The 16291-nt window shown below is 35.2% G+C and overlaps 1 protein-coding gene across 2 annotated transcripts in view; it reads left to right on the top strand.

Moving 5' to 3' along the window:
* The window catches only part of GABRB1 (gamma-aminobutyric acid type A receptor subunit beta1), a 437759-nt gene that overhangs the window by 267993 nt on the left and 153475 nt on the right, over window positions 1-16291 (top strand). The window lies entirely within an intron of this gene.

Below are 16291 nucleotides of genomic sequence, written 5' to 3'. Positions count from 1 at the left end.
ATGTGGCTCAGCCCTGTTGCTCGCAATTAAGCATAATTTGAGCTGGTGGCATTTTGATATTGACCAAGCTCTGGGTCCAAGTTTTAGAATGATTGCATTGACAGCTTTCATAGACTCTAGGGTAAGATCCCCTCTGCAAAGTGGGGACGAATGACCCTCAAGGCAGTCAACAAACAAGGCAGCTCCTGAGGGGATGGCTCATTGCTATTCTCTCTCTTTACTGGGGTTACCTGAAAGTCATCAGGCAAATGTTTCTTATTGTCCCCTTGGAAAGAGATAATGCAGTCAGAAGGCTGGATAATTCACCTCCACAAAGTGCAGCTTGTTTCTAAACATACCAGGTAAGTGAAAATTTTCATGATATAGTAGAAAGAGCATGGTGTTGGGAAGGACAGGACTTTTAATTCCAGTTCCATTCCTTTATAACCTTGGTGACCTTGGATATAACCCTTAACTCCTTAACTTCTATGTCTCTTTTGTTCCTTATCTGCAATATGACAGTGTTGGACTCGATCATTATTTTTTTTTGTAGGCTTTTTGCAAGGCAATGGGGTTAAGTGGCTTGCCCAAGGCCACACAGCTAGGTAATTATTAAGTGTTTGAGGCTGGATTTGAACTCAGGTACTCCTGATTCCAGGGCTGGTGCTCTATCCACTGCAGCACTTAGCCTCCCCTGCACTAGATCATTTTTGAGGGCCCCCACAGCATCTCAAAAGATGGATAGAGCACTAAATATAAAGATAGTGGGTAAAGTACTGGACCTCAAGCCATAAGGATCCAGGTTCAAATCTTGCCTCATGCATTTACTTACTATGTGACCCTGAGCAACTTAACCTCTGCCTGCCTGTTTCCTCAAGGATAAAATGTAGATAAGAGCAACTGTCTCACAGGGCTAAAGTGAGGTGATTAAAGGTGATTTTACAAAGTGCCTGATATATAGTAGTTGTTTACTAATTGATGGCTCTCTTCCTCTCCTCTCCTTTTTATCTAACTTGGCCCAGATCACAAAACAAATTAAAAAAAAAATCTAAAGAACTTTTATACATAGAATAGGTGAAGGTCCAGTGGGGTTTTAGGTATCAGTGAGGTTTTGAACTCTATCACTACCCCTCCAGTCCTTACCATTGGCCTGCTGATACCTAGAATTTCTTTATCATGAAACCAAGCTTTTCATTCCATAATTAGAGATAAATGAGAATGCTATTGGGAGATTAGGTCATCTTTTTTGAGAGCAGCGTTTTGATAGAATGAGGGCACCAGGTGCCTTAAGGTGAAAAGAGGGTAATTTAAAAGGGTGAAAGCAGTAGCAAAGACACATTTCGACCGTAGAATCCTTGTGCTTAGAAAATTTAATTCTTTCTTATAGGAGAATTCTATTTACTGAAGATCTATAACAATGATAATTCTTTACATTTGGTACAGTGCTTTGCAATGTACTTCCCTATCATCTCATTTAATGCTCAGGAAAATTCCATGAGGCAGGCAGGGCAATTCTTATTGACTACATTGTGTTTGAAATGAGGAAAGGAAAATGACTTGTCCAGGGTTATATGACCAAGAAACTTTCAGAATCAGGATTCAAAGGCAAGTGTCCTGATGGATACTCAGTCCTATATTCTATCCAGAAGTACAAATTGACAGATGCAGAATACCTTACTCTTTTTTCCCTCTTTAAACTCATTTTTGCCCAAAGTAAGCACCCCAAGATATGGAGTCTGATTTTTTTTCAGTATTTAGAACTCACAAGTTATAAAGATGACCCAGATCTGAAGTATAGTTCTCTGGGTTTTTTTCTGAATAGAACCTTATGCAATTATACTTAAAAGATTGGAGCCCTGAATCCTACTTGTAATGTTGCCTTCCACCTATGTTATTTGCTCAGACAATGAATTTTTGATGGAGTAAAATGTTTCCTTCTTTGATTATTTACTTTTTCCCTCACAGACTCTTGAATCAGTGAGCTTGGAATGTAGTCATGAGAATATAATAGGTATTATACCAACACTGGAATTGACATTGCTATTTGGGCTTAAAGTGGAGTCTTGTTCTAATACCTTATCTACCAATGGTCCTTATTTACTTAATTTTCCTGGGTCTCAGTTTTCTTATCTGTAAAATAATAGGGTTGGACTATCTGGTCTCTGAAATCATCTCCAATTCTAGATGTATGATTCTCTACAAAACAACAAAAGATTTAGTTAAGATAACTTAAATATAAGTAGTGGGAAAATCAGACAATAGAATCTCTCTCCCAATAAATAAATAAATTAAAAAACATATTAAGTGTCTCCTGTGGGTTATAACCAAATAAACATAATATCCCACAGACTTATGTGGAGGTAGAGAAAGAAGCAACTCCTTAGAAAATTCCCACACCCCAGTGGAAATTCCCTTCCCTTTTGCATTCTGGTTGTAAAGCTACTTCCTAATTCTATTTGATTTTGCTTCATGTTGCTCCTGGGAATGGTCCAGGAAATCTGATACTTCACCACTAGGCAAAATATTTGCTTCCATAAAGGAAGTTGCTACCTTCCTCCTGTACTGCTGCCATAACTGAATCTACTAAAGTTTCCATTTCTCTGCTATTGCCACTAATGACTACTTGTGTCACTGTTCTTTGTTTTTGGCTTTGTTGTTTATTTGTTTTTAATTTCCATCTACTAAGTTTCTGTCCTATTCCTTCTTATCTCTACCAATTTTAGTGTTTGCCATTATTGTTACTATGTTAGGGAAAGGTTATACCAGTTTTACAATAAAACTAAATGCCTTGTTTTACAATAAAGCCAAATGCCTTAGACTAGTCAACACATCTTCAACTTTGTCTTAAAACTCTGGGCTGGCCCCACTCCTAATTTGTCCTCCTAATTGTCCTCCCTGCTTCAGGTCTTTGTCTATTCCAATCTATTCTCTCCATGGCTAGTTCAGAAAAATTTTAAAAATAAAATAAAATGTATGTCTGACCATTCAATAAACTCCAGTGGCACATTATTGCTTCTAGTATCCACTATCAGTTTCTCCAGTTTAGCATTTAAAGTCCTTCACCAGCTTACCCCTTTCTGCCCTCTACTTCTGGAACACTGATTCCCTCCAAACACTCTGCAGCTCAAAAATATAGACCACCTTGCTATTTATCACATGTAATCTCCCTCCATTGGCCTATAAAATGCCTGCCCCATCTCACCAAGACTAGAATACTCTTTTTCCTCATCATTCCCTTTACCCTAGCAGGCCCTTTTCTGGTTCTCCCAGCTGCTTTAATGTTACTTCCTATCTGTTTCGTATGTACTTGGTAAATTTTTATATGTGCACATATTGTCTTCTCTTATAAATTATTAGTTCCCAGAGAGAAAGACCTGTTTAGGATTTAGTTTGGCTTTTGTTTTTATTTTAGTGGTTTGTCTTTTTTTCCTTAATTCTCATCATTTTGCATAGTGCCTATCCCTTAATAAGTGCTGAATAGATGCTGAATAAGTTCTTATTGGTTGATTCATCAATCTAGTTGACATGTTGCAGACTTTAATCAAACTGTATTATATCAAGGTATTGATTAAGCTTTGAGCTACATGACACATAAATTCCTTTTAACTCAAAAATTCTGAGATTAAATTATTTGAGGATCAAGTGGGAATTGCCATTTAGGAATTTTTATTAATCTCAATTGTTGAAAATATAATCCCTTGAATAGTCAAAAAGATATAAGATTTTAAAGTCTGTGTGGAATGATGAAAAGATAATTCTTTGTTAGAATCATAAATCCCAACTCCAATATTATGCTAGATGTGTAATCTCAAAAACTCATTTCTCCAAATCTGAGTTCACAGAATCACAGAATTTTAGGATATTGCCTCATTTGTCTACTGTTTGAAGATTTCTAATGAGCGAGAATCCACTACTTCCTGAGGCAACCCATTTAGATGATTACTTATTAGGATTTTTTTTATAATATCATCTAAATTTGCATCTTTCCAGCTTCTCTCTGTCATTCCTGATTCTTCTCACTTGTGGCCAAACTGAATATATCAATATCTGCTCCATATGATGATTCTTCATATTCCCAAATATACTCAAATACCTTTCTCCCATGACCTCTGAATTTTCTAACCTTAGATCTAAAAATTCCCAAATTCTTCAACTGAATTTCATATGCTATGAACTCAAAGCTTTTCATTTTCCTTACTTTGTTCTGAATGCTCTAGATCTTAACAGTGTCCTTCTTAAAGTGCTGTGCCCAGAATTAATTCAGGACACCAGATATGGTCTGACTAGCACAGAGTATAAATGGAACTATGAATTTCCTATTCCTGGAAGCTATTCCTCTACTTATAAAGCCCAAGATTGCATTACATTTTTTAACTGACTCATCACACTGCTAACTCATATAGGCTTGCATTCCACTAAAACCCTCAGATCTTTTTCAGACAAACTGCTATCTAAGCATGCTTCCCATCTTATGTTTGTGAAGCTGAAATTTTTTTCAATGCAAATTTCTTGGGAGATAAGAACTCTTATAGGATCTAACTCACAGTATTGTTCTACGAGAACTATTTTACAGACTGGAAGGCATAATAGACACGTCTACTATAAAAATCAAATAAAAAGTTACAGTCACCAACAAGCCACAGTGCTGAGCAATTTGTTCTGAATCTTGATAATGAAGACTCTCAATTTGACTTTCTAGAAAATGAATTTAGATCCTAAGATCTGAAGTACATTTGCTCATTCTAAGTAATTTGGATTAATGCAATGATAATGCTTGGCATACATGAAAACATCCACTGTAAAATGAGTATAACTAAGTAATAATACTCTCTTTATGCCAAAGTCCAGTCCCTAATGATCATGGATAATAGATATGCCTTTGCAATATAAGAATTTCTTCTTATTGGTTTTAAAATGAAAGAAGTCCTGAGATCCTAAGGCATAATCTAAAAAAAACTGTGGAGTATGCTATACAAAGGGAAATAGTTTGTATTTTTATGATACTATAGCATTTAAAAAGTGTTTTCCCTGTCAACAGTCCTATGAATCTGGTAACGCAAGTATTATTTCCCTATTTTAAAGATGAGGAAACTGAGGTACACAGAGGTTGAAAGAGATGTAATATCCACTCTTATACAGTAAGTGACAAAGATGGAATGTGAACTCAAATCCCTTGACTCCAGATCTAATTCTCTTGCCAAGATGAAGGGCGCATAAATCCTTTTCTGTAGGATAACTGACATGTGATCTCATTAGCATGGATACTCATGGATTCAGATTATAATTCCCTTTTTATTCATTAGATAATCATGGATATGTGGCAATCTCAAAAATGTAGGCATCAGACAAGTGCCATTGCCAAGAGGACCAGACAATTAACACATTTACAGGCTGCATGTTAATGAAGAGTTATCACTTTAGTAAATTCATCTCTTCAAAGGATTGCCTCATATAAAGGTTATTGGAATGACTTTTCTTTAGGTGAACTTAATCTCCATTTTTCTCATGGCTCATGACTCCTTGTGATAAGCCCTGAAATAGTTGCCATTTTATATAAGACTTAATTAGAGGTGATTAATGTTTATCTGTACCTTGGTACAACTTGTGAGAGGAGGACAATTTGCTGAGGTGCTTGTCATAATTATGTTCTGACATCAGAAACCCAAAGTAGGAATATCTCCATTATCAGATGGATCAGCCCATTAGCTCAAGCACCATCTTTAATTTGGGCTTGTATTTATTTATTTACATCACTGGTCATTCAACTTCCTTCTTCAAATATTGTTTGACATGTGCTTTGGTAGCACTGCAGTATGACATGTCCCTCTGAAGAGGGAGAGGGATGGTACAGAATGTAGTTCTTCAAGAACCTAATATTCAGGGGTGGCTAGGTGGCATAGTGGATAAAGCACCGGCCTTGGAGTCAGGAGTACCTGGGTTCAAATCTGGTCTCAGACACTTAATAATTACCTAGCTGTGTGGCCTTGGGCAAGCCACTTAACCCCATTTGCCTTGCAAAAACCTAAAAAAAAAAAAGAACCTAGTATTCAGAAAAGATATCAGCATGAAATGAACAGACCCAGAAGAACATTATACACCCTAACAGAAACATGGGGGGTGATGATCAACCTTAATGGACTTGTTCATTCCATCAATGCAACAATCAGGCACAATTTGGGGGGATCTGCAATGAAGAATTCCATCTGTATCCAGAGAAAGAATTGTGGAGTTTAAGCAAAGACCAAAGACTATTACCTTTAATTTAAAAAAAAAGTAATGTAATTTTGCTATCTCTTATAACTTTATTTTTTTTCTTAAGGATATGATTTCTTTTTCATCACATTCATCTTAGATCAATGTATACCATGGAGACAATGTAGACTAACAGATTGCCTTCTGTGGGGAGTGGGGGGGGGGGGAGAAGAAAGCAAGATTAGGGGAAAAATTGTAAAATTCAAAATAAATAAATTCTTAAAAAAAAGAAAAGATATTAGCCAGTTGGACCTTATTCCCACAGCTCATTTAGCGTTACTCCCTTTTTTAAGCTCTGTATGAAAAATTTCCTTTCTATTTTAGGGATGAGTCACCTACTGGTTCACACTTAAAAATAGCACATTTTAGAGAGCCTGAAAATGACAGGGCATTGAGATTGAGGTCCTGACACTTGAGATGTTGAGGTTTCTTTTCTCATCTATGAAACTTAGAGAGTAAGAGTAAATTATGCAAAAAAGAGGTTATGAAAGCACTCAGAATATATCAAACTGCTGACTAGCCAATTACACATAGTGACTTGCAAGTGTCCAGTCTCATTTCTCTATGACCAACTCTTCAACTATGTTTATGCACTTTCCATACTGTTTCACACCTCTGTAGAATGTCAATTTTGAGCTTATTTCATGCATGAAAGTAATTAGATGGAGTTAAAACTGTGTATTTAATCTATAGGAGGCAGCTAGCCCTAGAAATAAAGCACTCACCAGGAAGTTGTTTTTACAATCTATTCCTGGACCTGTTAATGACTCCTTCCATGACCTTGGAAGAGTTGCTGTTCCATAGGCCTGAAAAGTCCACAGAGCTAACTTGTAGTAACTAAATAATGACTATAAAAGTGAGTTTTTATGGGTTTTATGCTGAAAACAAGAATTCAAAGGATGAACAGTAACAAAAAAAAGACTTAAAGATCTTTTTAAGGATGTATTTTTCTCATCAGCTTGTTGATACGATACAGACTGTTAAATCTCCACCATATATTTACTCACCAGATTACACAATTTTTTAGTGTGTGTGTGTGTGTGTGTGTGTGTGTGTGTGCATCTGAATTCTTCTCACATTTTCATTTCTTCCTCAAAGCTATTGGCATTCACTTTGAAAAATTAAATATGCCAAATAAATGATCAAAGCCCAACACTACTAAGGATTCAACGCTTTCAGTATAATATGCAAAAATCATAAACTGAAGAACCCACTTGGGATTGAGTCTTTATGGTCTACTGAACAATGGCACTAAGCAGACAGCAAACCTTCTGCCTATCTATAACACAGAATCACAGAATTATTAGGAAGATAGATCACCTAGTCACTGGATTACAAATTATCATTACAACATCCCCCAACAAGTGGTCAGCAAGTCTCTGCTAGATCTTTAGTGACAATGAAATCTCTACTTCCCAAGTCTTCCTGTTCCATTTTTGATAACTCACTCATAGGAAACTACTCCTTAGATTGAGTCTTTACCTTAGTGGTCTTAATTCTTTTCTTGGGAACCAAGGAGAATAAATCTTATCATTTGATATGACAACTCTTCAAATGTCTGAAGATTGTTATTAATAATCTGCTCCCTTAGGTACTAATCCTCCTTAGTTATTTCCAATGATCTTTGCCAGTCAGTCAATATGGAATTTATTAAGTACTCTAATGGGTCAGGTACAATGTCAAGTGGTGCAAGTGTAATGAAAGACAAAATCAAGTCCTCAGTTCACAGACTAATGAGAGAAAAAAGATGTACATAAAGGAGTACATACAAAATATATATATATGTATATATGTATATACATATATATATATATATATATATATATATATATATATATATATACAAAGTAGATGGAAAATAATCTCAAAGGGGCAGACACTAACATCTAGAGGAGGGGGGAACCAGGAAAGACCTCCTACAAAAGTAGGATTTGAGCTGCCTTGGTAAAAGCCAACTTAAGATGTTGACATCTGAGTCTTGACAGAAGTCAATTTAAAATGTTGAAGGAGAAATCACCACAAATGCAAGGAGATGAGAGAAAGTGATAGAACGTTGGATGTAAAGAACAGTAGTTCATTTTAGCTGGATCATAAGCTATATAGAGGAGAATAGGATAGAAGAAGTCTGAAAAGGTAGGAAAGGACCAAATGATAGAGTTTGAAAAATATCAGATAGGAGCTAACGCTTGATGCCGGAGGGAGGATATCAAGTTCACTCTTCATCCTAGTTATCTTTCTTTTGACATGTTCAAGTTTGTCAATGTTCATTCTAAAGTGAGATGCCCAAACTAAATACAAACATGTTCCAGATGCAACTTAACCATTCATTCTTGAACACTGCATCCCTTAAGGTAATATAATTCTATTGTCTTTTGGTCTAATATACCACCAGATTAATTCTTTGAACCTATAATCCACTGAAACTCCAAGTACTTTCCATGCAAAGTGTGAGCTAATAATCATCTCTCCTAGTCTATACTTCTCCATTGGATGCTTTGTATTTCTTGGCTGAAGTGTAAGATTTTGCATTCTTCTTTATTAAATCTCTTCTTCATTTGGCCTTCCCAATATCTGTGCCTTCCTCTTAGTCACTGATGAAGATTTGATATAAAAAACATAAAGTATATCGTTTATAGAATTCTCTCCTGTTTGACACTAGTCACTACATAATAAGGATAGTTGTTTAGCCAGTTTCTGATCCACCTACTTGCTTATACCCTTCCATTTTATCCATAAAAAATTGGAAGACTTTGTTAAATTAAAATACAGGGACACTAGGGACACTATGACTATCTATTGATATGCCTGTTTAATAACATTGTCTAAAAAGAAATTGAATTTAGTCTGACATGAATTATTTCTAATGATCCATGCCAGCTCTAGTAATCATCTCTTCCCTAAGTGCTCACAAAGCACCCATTTAATAATGTGGTAAAAAAAAGGTTTCTAGACATCAAATTCAGTGGCCCACAGTTTGGAAAAAAAAAGGCGTTTTCTTCCCCTTATGAAAACCAAAACTACATCAATCTAAATTTTTAAAAATCTGTCAAGAAAGGTCTACCATATTCAAAGAACTCTAGATTAAAAAAATGTTCCCTGCCCATAAGAAGCTTGCCTTCTACCAAGGGAGACAGGGGCATATGACACATACACAGATAAGTATAATACATGATGAAGAGTGATGGGAGGAAAGAACAGTCAGTTAAAGTACTCCAATAGAACTGGAAGAGGAAGAGAATACTTTCAGTTAAGAGCATCAAGGAAGACAGCATGAAAGAAGTGGCAGCTAAATTGAGCTCTGAAAATAGATCATGCTTCAGGAAGGCCGTGCTATGGAAAGAAATATATTTTAGACTTGAGTCATTGCACCCAGGCAGAAAATGGAGTGGAGGTGTCATGTGGCGTGGCAGCTCCCTGATCCCTCTACTTCAGGAATGAGGAATCTTTTTTTCTGCCAAAATCCATGTGGATATTTATAACATCTTTAGTGGGCTATATATGATGAAACATTTAATTAATTCACCCCTAAAAACTGCTAGATTTATTGAATTTTGAGTTTTGCCTGCGGTTGCCTTGGCAATTCCATATCAATATGGCCTTCTGGTCAGAGGCTCCCCACCCCTGCTCTACTCATTCAAAGATGAGTCAATATTCTCATGTACAAATTATTTTCACTGCTTAAGCATTAAGTAACCAGGTGACTTGCATTTAGGGAAATGAAAATATTCACTTACCTCTTCCTCCTATATTTAAGCTTTCAGACACCCAAATAAATTGTGTTTGTTCTATCATTCCTAAATCTGAAGACCATTACCCTTAATATAATCATATAAAAGAAAAATAAGTTTTTCACATCATTTTTATTATTTTGAGAAATCAGAAAACATTGGGTTGAGGAAAGATGGAGGTACAAACTTTATTGAAAAATGTTGAGTCTGGGGCAGCTAGGTGGCACAGTGGATAAAGCACCAGCCCTGGAGTCAGGAGTACCTGAGTTTAAATGTGGCCTCAGACACTTAATACTTACCTAGCTGTGTGGCCTTGGGCAAGTCACTTAACCACATTGCCTTGCAAAAACCTTAAAAATAAAAAGAAAAGAACTCCAAAATGTTATGAGTCATTAATCTCTAAAAACATATGTGCTTTCTAAATCAAACTGTGCCAAGTATAATTCATTTGAAAAACAATTTATTAAGATCTGCTATATTCTGTGCTAAATCTCTGGAGGTTTAACTATAAAATCAAATATTGTCTTTGTCTTCATGGAGCTTACAGTTCATATGGGAAAGGTCTATCTTACAGGAGTATCATAAGAAAAGTACTTGATAAAACTTACAGCCATGCAAACATGCATATGCACATGTTATACACATACATAGAAAGACCACTTATTATTACACCTACTATATACCATGTGCCATATTCAATCTTTTTCACTTAATAAGACCTACTAGAGATTTTTGCTTTGCTGACACAGCAATTGAAAATTGAGTCACATGTGTGAATTATGAGTGTATGTATATATCTATATATATATATGTTTATAAATGTGTCTCTGTGTATATATATATATATATATATATATATATATAATTTTCCCTAATAGACTTGTGATCTAATCGAAATAGATATTCTGCCCAATGTGGCATGCAATTACTAAGTATTTTATTAAGTGTCTACATGTTGCAAGGCACTGGGGACACAAAGTCAAAAATGAAATCATCCCTGGAAATTTGAATTTGTATAAGCCTGTGAGACTCTAGTCCATGATTTCCCATAAATTCACATAATTCTGTATGACCATTCATTCCCTTGACATAGACAGTATAGTACAGGATCATGTAAGCTATCCATTATTTATCCCTCACTCTCACCATTTGACCAGCTAATTTTCTTTTTCAATCTCATATTTTAATAATCTCTTTATGCTGCTTCTCCTTTATAATTCCTCATTTGTAATGTAGTAAAGTCTTCTCTTATCCACCATGCAGTTTGCTATTTTCTTTTGAGTAATTTTTAACTTCATTTATTCAGAGTCTATAGTGCATATCATGAATCTTAGCAATGCAATATTAATTAAATAGTTATTACAAAAATGAGCCTTTTTTTGGGGGGGGAGAAACTTGGAATCATTATAACAATTTTAACAAAGGCATTGTAGTCTTCGGACTCCAATTCTGGTTCTGTTTGTTGTAATATACACAAATACATGTGTAAACATATGTATATGTAAATATATATTTATGATATATGAACACACACATACACACACACAAAACAAGATATGTAATCTAAGTTTTATTGTAAGATTGTACATGCTTCATTGTGTTATGAATTCCTAATGGCTATGATGCTAGCAAAATGTAATTACTGTTCCATCTTACTAAGCAAAAAAGATTTTGAGTATGTCAAAAGTGTCTAGTACATAATGAGTGTAATAAATGTTTACCGATCATTTAATCAGTCCAGAGTAGCTAAATTCAGAAAGATTCATCACCAGGTTGTCTATAGGATAAATGATCCCCATTGCTACAGCAATGCAAATATAATCTATTACATTATATAACTGTTGTAATCTTTATCAGAGGGGAGAGTGTCCATACTAATTAAACTATTGATCTGTGAATTGTTGAGGAAAGATGTGTATAGAAACACAAGTAGACCTACTGACTGCCCTAAGTTTTTTATCTGATTCCCAGAGTGCAATAAAAGCTTAAGGAGAAAAAGAATCCCAAGCAAGATTACATCAAATTGAGTCCAAGTAACATTATTCTGAAAGGAGTTAAAATTTTGTCATGTCATTGCAACATAAACTTAAAAAAAAAAGGAAGCTCATGAAGGAAAAAAACAAGCAAAGAGAGCAACCCAGACAGAGTTTGTCTAAGATGTATTTAATTCCTCAATTATAATGTATATCAGATACACGCATATGTCTTTGGTCCCAAAAGGTGCATGTTTCCTACCTAGCCCAGTGTCTCCTCATTTTTAACACTTATTGGTTCTTAATCCTACTTCTTGAGTAAACATCACCCATTAAAGGTGGGGAAAGAACCACATTCTAGTATCTGTATGGTTTCTTTCTGATAGCCCTGAACACATTTTTCAGGCCTGAGCCCAATTGACTCCCCTATGCCAAAGCACTACTGATTTGTTTTCCTTACAACATATACAGAATGCTATTATACAGTGGATATGTGATGAAATATTCATCAAGAAGAGTGAAACACAGACCTTCCATTATCTGGTAAATATTTCATTGTCCTTCCTATCTGTTTTTAAATTGAATTCAATAAATATTTATTGAACATGTCTCCAGATTTCCAACCTAACTCTATGCAAAGTCTATGTATTGTTTACTTAAACATGGATGCTGCATTTTAACTTGAGTTGATATAGCCAAAATCATAACACTGAATATATTTTGTTTTTGAAAGATACCTATAGAATGATGAATTGCCTTTGTAACTACATTTGACCAAGTGTTGAAAGAGAGAATCTCAGAAAAACCATAAGATTTTCATTTCATTCAATCATGTGTCTGAATCTAACATCCAGATAACTCTATTTAAGGTAACTGTCCACATCGAGGCATTATTTCTCTTCCAGACAACCAAGAACTGATCAGCAGCTGCTGCATTTGAGTTCTGAGAGTCTACATTTCCATAATTGGAAAAGTGGTCTGGTGATTTCTCTCTCTACACATTTAGGTTTAAAAGTCTAGCTCTCATGCTAGTAGGAACAGCAGTAAACTTGATACCAGTAGACCTTGTTCTTGACAATAGGAATTCTTGTTCTCACCCAGATACTGACTAGATTGTATGATATTGGTCAATTCATTTAACTGTCCTGGGTCTCAGTTTCCACATTGATAAAAAGAAGTTGGTGGTATATTTTACAAAAAAAAAAGAGGCAGACAGTTCTTTTTGTGATGACAAAGAACTGGAAGTAGATTGACTGTTGTTTGGGGAATGACTGGATAAATGCATATATTAATAAAATGAAATATTTTTGTTCCATAAGAACACCCACCCCATCTACACTTTAAAAAATGATCTTTTTACCATAACATGACTCCATCTCTCCCCAAAGGATATCCACTGACTACTTAACACAATATGCTTACAGCATTGATTTTTCTATTTGTTACCTCTGCATATTAACCATATCCTAACCCTCTTAATAGTTCATGTCCAATTTCCATCCAGATCTTCTTGAGGGGAAAAGTTGGTATAGTGGAAAGTCTACAATCAGAGAATGTAGATTTGAATCCCAACTCTGCTAATTTCTTTGTAACCTGGAGAAAGTCACCTAATCTCTGTATGAAAAGAAAGTTAGTCCAGATGACTTCTAAGATTTCTAAAGGAAAACAGTATGTTGTAGAAGAAAGGCATTGAACTTAGAAGTCAGATAGGTCTGGGCTCAGGTCATACCTTTGATGTTTACTAGCTGTGTAACCTTAGATAAATCATTTCATTTTTCTTCACTTTCTCAAAAATTAAAGTGTTGAACCCAATAGCCTGTATGATCCCTTATAGTTCAAAATCTATTACCCTAAATAGCACTAATACATAAGCCCCATCATTGACCATTGATCATTGACTTTTGTTGTCCTCTGCCCTGTGGCTTTAACTTTGATGTCACATAACTTCACAGCATGTATTCATTCCATTTTCATATATAACAACCTTGTGGACCATGCTACCAGGTTTTAGGCAGGGATCCATACCACTGAGTTGAGTGATGAAGAAATAACTGTTATATAGTAAATGAAGATTCCTCAAGTAAGCTAAGATTATACTTTTAGACAATGAATGTTATATGCCGATGTTATATGTTACTATAGTAATAAATTATCCTGTAACTGATGATAACTTGATGTTAAAACTTCAAGGGGAAAAGAATCAACCTACTACAGCATATACACTGATCTATGGGGAAAAAAAATTTAAATGTCTCCTCCAAATCACAAGTCAACTTTTAGCCTATCTACCAGCAAGAAAATCATTCTCACCTTATCTCTCAGAAATTATAATAGATAAGGAGCAGCTAGGTGGCGTAGTGGATAAAACACTGGACCTGGAGTTAGGAGTACCTGGGTTCAAATCTGGTCTCAGACACTTAATAATTACCTAGCTGTGTGACCTTGGGCAAGCCACTTAACCCTGTTTTGCCTTGCAAAAAAAAAAAAAAGAAAGAAAGAAATTATAATAGACAGTACTAACATTTTTAGTTACTAAAGGGCTAATAAATACCAGCAGGGGAACAGGAACTAGGACTGAGGTGAATTGATTCCATTAGCAGTTCCTCAAGTAGCACGTGAGAAAAACTGCTCAGCAGGATGACTGAAGCTGCTGAGAGCAGCAATGGAATGGCAATAATAGGCACTAGGACCTGTGAATTCCAATGATAATATACAATCTACCCTGGCACTAAATATCATCATGGTTCCTCTTCCCTTTGGACCTGTAGAGATCATCCATTTTTAGCTCTTTTATTTAATAGATGAAGAAACTGCTTCTTACAGAGACTAAGTGACTACCCCAAAGTCACCTAAACAGTGAAAAACCCAGTCAGGACTATAATCAGAAGTCCTGAATTCTTGGAAGTCCAGTCCTCTTTCCACCACACTCCCCTGGTTGGGTACTCAAACCACCAACTTCTCAGATGAAGAAAAATTATCTAAGGATATTATATGTACAGAAAGGAATTCCTGTCAACTGTTTCAAAAATTTTTCAAAAATGTCCTTATGAACTGAGATTTTAGTCAATGAAATGAAGATTTAATCGGTGATCATGTTTTATGTCTCTTTGCCCATTGGATCATAGAGTTAGTGCTTAATAGGATTTTAGAGGTGATCTAGTCCATACTCTTCATTTTATAGATGAGAAAATTGTCTAGAGAAATCAATTGATTTACCCAAGTTCACATAATTGAGTACGTGACAGAATCCAAGATACTGAGTTTATGTACTTTCTGTATTCATGAATATATCACATTCAGTAAATTTGTCTCTGACTAAACATTCATATTATAATGGAAGCCCAGTGTGTTGGAAAGAATACCAACTTAAATCAGAGAATCAGGGTCAGAATCTTGCCTCTGTCATGTACTACCTTTATGACTTTGACCAAGTGACAACTTCCCTGAGTTTCCTTATCTGTAAAGTAAAAGTTCTGAAATAAATAACCTCTACAATCCTTTCCAACTCCAAATCAATGTGACTAATTATGCTGTGTGTGTGTGGTTTTTTTTTATAAACAGAGTTGGAAGGAATTTGGTTATGTGTAAAATCATGTATTCAAAGTATTCAGTGAACTCTGGACCTATTTTTAGCTTCAAAGAAACTGATTTGTATTTTATATTTTTAGGATTAATAAATTAGAAGAATATACCCAATAAAATTCATTAAAGTTCAAAGAATAACTTGGTTACTCTGTGATTGGTTTTTCCAAAGAATTTGTTTAATTCCAATAAGAAATTCCTGGACCATAGAAAGGTCTTAGAATAGGAAAGATATCAGCTCCTCAAAAGCTGACTATATCATGTTCTTCATACAGGGTAATGCAGTTCAGATCACATTATTTACAACTGAACTTTTCAACAACAAAAACTCTTCCAAGTAACTGGGATCACATTCTGCAAAATCATTTACTTCAAGTGAATAGTCAATGACCATGTGTCACTCAGACAGATGGGAGTGGGTACATTGCCTGTGAAGTGGAATTTCCTCTGCATGTAAAAAAAAAAAGCAGAAAATACATGTAAAAAGTACTCCATAATTAAGTCCTTTGGTAAGGAGCTGCATAAATTCTGAAAAATGTTGACAAATTCCTTCTATCTTTTTGATTCCAGGCCAGTTCTTTCTGAGAGGAACCCAAAGAGTGTTTCACCCTTTGAAATTCTCACATTTGTTTTGATCAGAATATCTTTCTCATCAGTATAGTTTCTTCCTGTTCAAATCTGACATTTCCAGAGAGCTTAAGTGAATAAGGAAAGTATTCCCATGCCAGTGAAGGAAACATATTCCAGACTTCATATCCTATACCTCTCATAAAAAGA

This window comes from Macrotis lagotis, chromosome 3 (assembly GCF_037893015.1).
Source record: "Macrotis lagotis isolate mMagLag1 chromosome 3, bilby.v1.9.chrom.fasta, whole genome shotgun sequence".
Taxonomy (NCBI): domain Eukaryota; kingdom Metazoa; phylum Chordata; class Mammalia; order Peramelemorphia; family Peramelidae; genus Macrotis; species Macrotis lagotis.
The sequence above is the reverse complement of the archived record's forward strand: the minus strand, read 5'-3'. Positions and strand labels throughout refer to the sequence as shown.